We start from the raw sequence: 9,033 nt of genomic DNA, 5'->3' as shown, positions 1-9,033 counted from the left end.
TTAGTTGTAGAAATATTTCGGACTAACTTATTCCTTGACACCCACTCTGAAACTAACTGCAGCTCTTTGTTAACTTCTTGGTGACAGGGGGCAGTATTTTCACGTCCAGATGAAATGCATGCCCAAATTTAACTGCCTGCTGCTCATCCCCAGAAGATAAAATATGCATATTATTAGTATTTTGGATAGAAAACACTCGGAAGTTTCTAAAACTGTTTGAATCATGTCTGTGAGTATAACATAACTTATGTAGCAGGCAAAACCCCGATGAAAAACCATTCAGATTTTATTTTTGAGGTCACTCTCTTTTCAATAAGTTTTCAAGTTTTCATCTAAGGGACCTTCTTGCAGTTCCTACCGCTTTCACTGGATATCACCAGTCTTTAGAAATTGGTTGAGGTGTTTCCTTTGTGTAATGAAGAAGTAGCCCTGTTCAAAACGAGGGTCACTTCAAGTGTACTGTTTGTTAGAGGGGCGTGACCAGAAAGGTTGTGTCAGCTTGTTTTCTTCCTGTATTGAATCTTTTTATTGTATCTTCAATTTTATCGATCATTTACTTTAAAAAATACCTAAAGTTGTATTACAAAAGTAGTTTGAAATGTTTTGTCAAAGTTTACAGGTAACTTTTGAGATATTTTGTAGTCACGTTGCGCAAGTTGGAACTGGTGTTTTTCTGGATCAAACGCGCCAAATAAATTAACATTTTGGATATATATCGACGGAATTAATCGAACAAAAGGACCATTTGTGATGTTTATGGGACATATTGGAGTGCCAACAGAAGAAGCTCGTCAAAGGTAAGGCATGATTTATATTTTTATTTCTGCGTTTTGTGTCGCTCCTGCAGATTTGAAATATGTTTTCTCTATTTTGTTTACGGAGGTGCTATCCTCAGATAAAAGCATAATTTGCTTTCGCTGAAAAGATTTTTGAAATCTGACATGTTGGCTGGATTCACGCTACCGTCCCACATATCCCAGAGAGGTTAAGTGTTGCAGTCATTTCAGTCGCTGTAGTAGCTGACATGAATAGTGTTGAGTCATCCGCATACATAGACAAACTGGCTTACACACTGGCTTTACTCAAAACTAGTGGCATGTCATTTGTAAAGATTGAAAAAAGTAAGAGGCCTAGACAACTGCCCTGGGGAATACCTGATTCTACCTGGATTATGTTGGAGAGGCTTCTATTAACGAACACCCTCTGTGTTCTGTTAGACAAGTAACTCTTTATCCACAATATAGCAGGGGGTGTAAAGCCATAACACATACTTTTTTTCCAGCAGCAGACAATTATCGATAGTGTCAACAGGCGCACTGAAGTCAAACAAAACAAGCCCCACAATATTTTTTGCATCAATTTCTCTCAGCCAATCGTCAGTCATTTGTGCAAGTGCTGTAATTGTTGAATGTCCTCCCCTATAAGCATGCTGAAAGTTTGTTGTCAATTTGATCTCTATAAAATAGCATTGTATTTGGTCAAACACATTTTTGCCCCCAAAGTTTACTAAGGGTTGGTAAATAGCCGTGGAAGCCGCTGTCTTTGGCTTCCACTGCTCGTGACGTGCGACCATCATTGACTGCCTTGCTCCTCTTGCTGTTCTCCTTGACTGCCTTGCTCCTCTTGCTGTTCTCCTTCGACTCCGCTATCAGATGGGGAGCTCCGGGCAATATGTTGGATAATGACAAATTACAAGGTGGAGATGCACTCAACAAGCCGAACATCATCGAGCCACTGGTGTAGAAAATGTAAAAATTCCACTCTGCGTTTTCCCCAGTTTCTTACGTAGGCTGGCGACCTGCGTGATCAAGGAAGCCACCTCAGGCTTATAATCCTCAGCAAGCAAACAATTGCTGCGTTGGAACTCTGAGTGATCCAGTTTGTCGTGAAGCAAAGCGTAGTAGATTCAGCTACAGCGCTGGAACCATTAATTTATTTCTCCAGACAAAGAGGGTGTAATATTTGTGTTGTGGAGAAATTACCAGGCAGGAGACGGGAGTACAGTTAGTTTTCGTTTAGCCAAAACCCCTCGTGCTCTACAGTTCCCGGCACCCTAGTGCGCATGTGCATTTCCTATTTGGTGTAGTAACATAACACTGCCGTAATACATTACTGCTTAGTAACAGCATAGTAACTAATATAAACAGATGTAGAGCCCAGATACTACAGAGGGCTCCATTGCAAAACTCATCTCGTATCAACTTGATGGCTAGCAGCTTAGCATCTCTGTCAAGCAGGCTTCAACCTGTCTGTTCAATGGGATTCCAGGGACAAGAAATAGCAGTCCTAGCTGTTAAAAGCTAAAAAAGCGTTGCAGAATCCACGCAAAAACAAGTTCGGAATTCATATTTAATAAAGAGCGGTTTTGTTTTAATCAAAAAATAACAAACCGGGTGTTTCCAGCATACAGTGTTCAGCTGTCCACTCTGATGACATGTGTGTCTCTGATGGTGATCAGGTGAAAAGAGAGGAGGATGGCATTGGACCGTCAATAGAAGGTTCATGGCCTTTCTAGTATTCTAATTCCTAATTCTAAGGTTAGGGTTTGATAAGGGTTATGGTTATGGTCAGGGTAGGGGTTAAGGTTAGGGTTTAGGGTAGGGACATCCCACGAATCCCAGACAGCACTGACCATGGCAAAGGGGGAGGGATTTGGCGTGCTTGTTTATGATGCGTTCAAGACAACTAGGAACTCTGAAAAAAACAAGTTCAAACCGTGACGTCAGTTAGCTTTAGGTCAGAAGGTCGGAAATTCGGAGCTCTAGGAAGATGCCATAGTTTCCGAGTTGGATGACCGTTCAAAACAATTATTAGAATTCAGAGCTCGTTTTTCCAAGTTTCCAGTATTCTTGAATGCACTGAAGCCAGATAAGGGAGATTTCCGAGTCCCAAGTTCCCAGTTGGTCTGCCCTAGCATTAGAAAGCCTATGTAAATTACGATCGCCAGAAAAGCCCAAAAATAATAATTGATAAACATTTTGGCTCTAAAATGTGTTTATTATTTTGATCCCCAAGGTGAATTATTTTAAAGTTTGATTCCCCGGAAATGGTTCCAATCGTTTTTTCAACCATACATTTTTCCGTAGGGGATTTTAGAACTACTTCTACGTCTGTGTTTCGTCTTACCCTGGCGTAATGGTTTGATGACCGTGCACATTTCTCTCAGGCAACTTTTATCAATATATTTGCCCCCAAAAATAAAACACTAATTAGCCGCTAATGTGGCTATATACAGAACTACACATCCTGTCGCAAGCTTTGATGTAATCGCTCAAGGAGCAGGATGGGAAAAACCTCCACATTTCTTCATGAAAACTCTCATTGACAAGTAGCGAGTAACCTAGCAAGTAGATATAGCCTTTTTAGTTTCTCAAGTAAATAATTGATACTATGTATTTCTCGTATGTATTCTTGTTTAGCATTTTTCAAATTCCTTAGGGACCTTAGCATTTTTTTATTTCTATCATTTTTTTTAAATTACCCTGGCCTCTGTAGCTAACTAGCTAACCTCCATCGATCAGAAGCAAGGATGGTTTTGTGCTATGTACCGGATTGTAACCACTACTTCGATACGCACATGTGCATTTGATCATTTTCCGACCTCTGTAAGCGAGAGGCATCGCTGGATCTCTGTGATAAGGTAAGGTAAGGTTTGCTAGCTGCTAACAAGCTATTTTGGTTAGGTCAAAGATCTGTGTTTAGCTAGATGCTTTTGCAAATTAGCTAGATAACCACCGACTGTAGTTACGTGTACAACACACGTTCCCCTCCTGACAAGTAAAAAGGAAAACAGCATAGGCTAGCATAATGACTTTTGTGACCTAATTATTGACAAGTCCTTTGTGAGCTATCCAGCTAGTTAACATTAGCTCACTGTTTGTATGGTCATACTTTTTCACTTGGTGACATACGAGCTAGTTAACATTAGCCCACCAGGGTAGGGGTATAGCTAGCTAAATATCAATTGGTGGGCTAGCTATTTAGGCACCTTGGTTGGATAGTTGGCTACATCAGCTACTGTTAGCTAGCTAACGTTGCACCATAACTTTCCCTACAGGCGGTGACATGCTAGCCAATGTGCCTAACATTAGCGATTAGCGCTAACATTAACTATCCCTGTCCTGGTGGACTAGTTAGCATGGGGTCTGGTGAAAAGTATGACTACACGAACGATGAGCTAACATAACTAGCTAGCTAAGAGTTAGCTAAATATCCGTGCCCTGGTTGGCTAACATTAGCTAGCATGTCACCAGATGGAAAACTGTGACAACACGAATGGTGAGCTAACGTTAACTATCTGGCTTTTCCCTTACAAAACACAAATGGTTTTGTTCCACGAGTGCTGTTGTACATGAGTAATCAAATGACCTGTGAAGTCAGTTATACGTGTCAGCAGGGATGGAAGTTAATTTACTCAATAAATGTTCCTTTTGTTCGATGAAGTCTCTTTATATCTAAAAAACTCTGTTTTGTTAACGTGTTTTCTTCAGTAATCCACAAGCTCAAACTCAGTCAAAACAATCAGACAAAAAAAATCCAAATTGAGTACGTCAAGTTCATAGAAACATGTCAAACAATGTTTATATTCAATCCTCAGGTAGTTTTTTAGCCTAAATGATCTATAATATTTCAACCCGGACAATAACGTCGTCAATGTAAAATGTAAACAAGAAATGCACATGCGCCTAAAAAAACGCGGCGTCACGTTAGGGTCCACTCGTTCAGACTGGTCTTACTCCCTAATTTATAAGAATACAAGCCTGAAACGATTTCTAAAGACTGTTGACATCTAGTGGAAGGCATAGGAACTGCAAATGGAGTCGTAAGTCAATAAACTACAAAACCACAAAAAAAACTAGTTCCTGAATGGATTTTTCTCAGGTTTTCGCCTGCTAAATCAGTTCTGTTATACTCACATACACTTTTTTAACAGTTTTGGAAACTTTAGAGTGTTTTCTGTCCAAATCTACCAGTTATATGCATATCATATAATTTGGGCATGCTTTTCATCCAAAATTCCGAATGCTGCCCCCTACCCTAGAGAGGTTAACATACATCTTCAATAATGTTCCAACCAGAGAATTCCTTTGTCTGTAGAATTGCAATGGAACAGAGCTAACTATCACTTGAACGCGCGAGAATGAGCTCGTGGCTCTCTGGCAGACCTCTGACTCATTCCCCTCTCATTCGCCCCCACTTCACAGTAGAAGCATCAAACAAGGTTCTAAAGACGGTTGACATCTAATGGAAGCATTAGGTTGTGCAATATGACCCCATAGTCACTGTGTATTCGATAGGCCAAGAGTTAAAAAACTACAAACCTCAGATTTCCCACTTCCTGGTTGGATTTTTTCTCAGGTTTCTGCCTGCCATATGAGTTCTGTTCTACTCACAGACATCATTCAAACAGTTTTAGAAACTTCAGAGTGTTTTCTATCCAAATCACTAATTATATGCATATTCTAGCTTTTATGGCTGGGTAGCAGGCAGTTCAATTTGGGCATGCTTTTCATCCAAAATTCCCAATGCTGCCCCCTACCCTAGAGAAGTTAAACTAGCCTGAGGAAATGAAAATGTGCCAAACTAGCCTGACACAGTAGTGACATTTTGCCTTTACAAACATCGTATGCCACAGATTTAGGACCTGAATGTTACCCGGGCTAGTAGAAATCGTGGTCTGCTGGCCAGCGCCCAAAATCCTTATGTTCGATCCCTGCATGTTAGTCCCTTTGAGACAATCACCCTATCACTGTTGGTCCTCCTCGGTGACCTTTTAACTTTCCTGTTGAGAATTAGAATCAGAAGTACAGTTGTATAGCTCATCGCAATACTTCACCTCTTCGGGCAAATTGTACCCTAGACTGACCTGATAATCTAGTTGAACTTTCCTGATAATTCCTCCATCCCAGCAGAAAAGTCCCATTCACATTTTATCATTACTATAGTGAAGTTTGTGGGTTATGGTGTTTTAATATAGATGCTAACATTTTAGTAATCAAATATCAATTAAATCTAATTTTATTTGTCACATGCGCAGAATACAACAGGTGTAGGTAGACCTTGCAGTGAAATGATTACTTACAAGCCCTTAACCAACAATGCAGTTTTAATAAATAATAAATAAAAAAATATATAATAAATAAAAGTCACAAATAAGAGCAGCAGTAAAATAAAAATAGCGAGGCTATATACAGGGGGTACCGGTACAGAGTCAATGTGTGGGGGCACCGGTTAGTCGAGGTATTTGAGGTAATATGTACCTGTAGGTAAAGTTATTAAAGTGAGAATGCATAGATAATAACAGAGAGTAGCAGCAGCGTAAAGGAGGAAGGGTCGAGACCGAGCAGTTGCCATACCAGGCAGTGATGCAACCCATCAGGATGCTCTCAATGGTGCAGCTGTAGAACCTTTTTTTATTCATTTTTTATTTTTATTTTATTTGACCCCTTTTTTCTCCCCAATTTCGTCGTATCCAATTTGAAAAAAGGTATACTTTTACTTTTGATACTTCAGTATATTTTAGCAATTACATTTACTTTTGATACTGAAGTATATTTAAAACCAAATACTTATAGACATTTATTCAAGTATTACTTTGCTGGGTGACTTTCACTTTTACTTTTACTCAAGTATGACAATTAGGCACTTTTGTAGGGTCGCTGGTTCAATACCCACTCCTGTTCATCAAGGGCCCGATTCAGACTTACTTAGATTTACGCCTTTCCCATGCACGCCTTTCCTACAAACTTCTCAGTAGTTGGTATTCAGACTTACCTTATGCAAGTGTGTAACGGGCTTTCCAGACGTGGTTCCTTTGCGTGCACTGAATGCATTTCATTCAGCCACTGAAAACCCTCCCACTTGCTGGGTCTTCATTCAATAGGATTTTCAGTACATTTATCTAAAGCCATCCATTTAAATTTGGTGTACCATTCATGTGAATTTTCTTGACAGACTCACAAGAATATACAGTGGGGATGACAAGTATTTGATACACTGCCAATTTTGCAGGTTTTCCTACTTACAATTCATGTACACCTCAACTGTGAGAGACAAAAATCCAGAAAATCACATTGTATGATTTTTAAGTAATTCATTAGCATTTTATTGCAAGACATAAGTATTTGATCACCTACCAACCAGTAAGAATTCCAGCTCTCACAGACCTGTTAGTTTTTCTTTAAGAAGCCCCCCTGTTCTCCACTTATTACCTGTATTAACTGCACCTGTTTGAACTCGTTACCTGTATAAAAGACACCTGTCCACACACTCAATCAAACAGACTCCAACCTCTCCACAATGGCCAAGACCAGAGAGCTGTGTAAGGACATCAGGGAAAAAATTGTAGACCTGCACAAGGTTGGGATGGGCTACAGGACAATAGGCAAGCAGCTTGGTGAGAAGGCAACAACTGTTGGCGCAATTATTAGAAAATGGAAGAAGTTCAAGATGACGGTCAATCACCCTCGTTCTGGGGCTCCATGCAAGATCTCACCTCGTGGGGCATCAATGATCATGAGGAAGGTGGGGGATCAGCCCAGAACTACACGGCAGGACCTGGTCAATGACCTGAAGAGAGCTGGGAACGCAGTCTCAAAGAAAACCATTAGTAACACACAACGCCATCATGGATTAAAATCCTGCAGCGCACGCAAGATCCCCCTACTCAAGCCAGCGCATGTCCAGGCCCGTCTGAAGTTTGCCAATGACCATCTGGATGATCCAGAGACAAAAATAGAGCTTTTTGGTCTAAACTCCACTCGCTGTGTTTGGAGGAAGAAGAAGGATGAGTACAACCCCAAGAACACCATCCCAACCGTGAAGCACGGAGGTGGAAACATCATTCTTTGGGGAACATTTTCTGCAAAGGTAACAGGATGACTGCACCGTATTGAGGGGAGGATGGATGGGGCCATGTATCGAGAGATCTTGGCCAACAACCTCGTTCCCTCAGTAAGAGCATTGAAGATGGGTCGTGGCTGGGTTTTCCAGCATGACAACGACCTGAAACACAATGCCAGGGCAACTCTGGAGTGGCTCCGTAAGAAGCATCTCAAGGTCCTGGGGTGGCCTAGCCAGTCTTCAGACCTGAACCCAATAGAACAACTTTGGAGGGAGCTGAAAGTCCGTATTGCCCAGCGACAGCCCCGAAACTTGAAGGATCTGTAGAAGGTCTGTATGGAGGAGTGGGCCAAAATCCCTGCTGCAGTGTATGCAAACCTGGTCAAGAACTACAGGAAACGTATGATCTCTGTAATTTCAAACAAAGGTTTCTGTACCAAATATTAAGTTCTGCTTTTCTGATGTATCAAATACTTATGTCATGCAATAAAATGCAAATTAATTACTTAAAAATCATACAATGTGATTTTCTGGATTTTTGTTTTAGATTCCATCTCTCACAGTTGAAGTGTACCTATGATAAAAATTAGAGACCTCTACATGCTTTGTAAGTAGGAAAACCTGCAAAATCGGCAGTGTATCAAATACTTGTTCTCCTCACTGTATGAAGAAAATGGTTCAGAATATTAGGGCTCAATGAAAAAAGCAATGTAGATACACGCATATATGCATCTTCTTTTCAGGACCAATTTGAAGACTCAAAGAATATTCTGATGTTGTATATTATTTAGGGTTAGAAAAATATTTACCCTTTGCCTTTACCCCTCTACATATATTGGTGAATCAAAAATACAGTAGTCTGATTCATCCTGAAGGTTGCCATATTTAATTGTTCAATCCAATAAATATAAATTGAGCAAAAATATAAATGCAACATTTATCGTGTTTCATGAGCTGAAATCAAAGTTCTCAGACATTTTCCATACGAACAAAAAGCTTATTTCTCTCAAATTTTGTGCACACCTTGACAGGTGTGGCATATCAAGGATCTGATAAACTGCATAATCGCTACACAGGTGTCTCATGTTTTGAGCGAGCGTGCAATTGTCATGGTGCAGGAATGTCCGCTAGAGCTAATGCCAGATAATTTAATGTACAGAATTGAATGTTAATTTCTCTAAAATAAGCCAT

The sequence above is a fragment of the Oncorhynchus mykiss genome, chromosome 14, assembly GCF_057628025.1.
Source record: "Oncorhynchus mykiss isolate SJ-2025 chromosome 14, ASM5762802v1, whole genome shotgun sequence".
Lineage (NCBI taxonomy): Eukaryota > Metazoa > Chordata > Actinopteri > Salmoniformes > Salmonidae > Oncorhynchus > Oncorhynchus mykiss.
Note: the sequence above shows the minus strand (reverse complement) of the source record.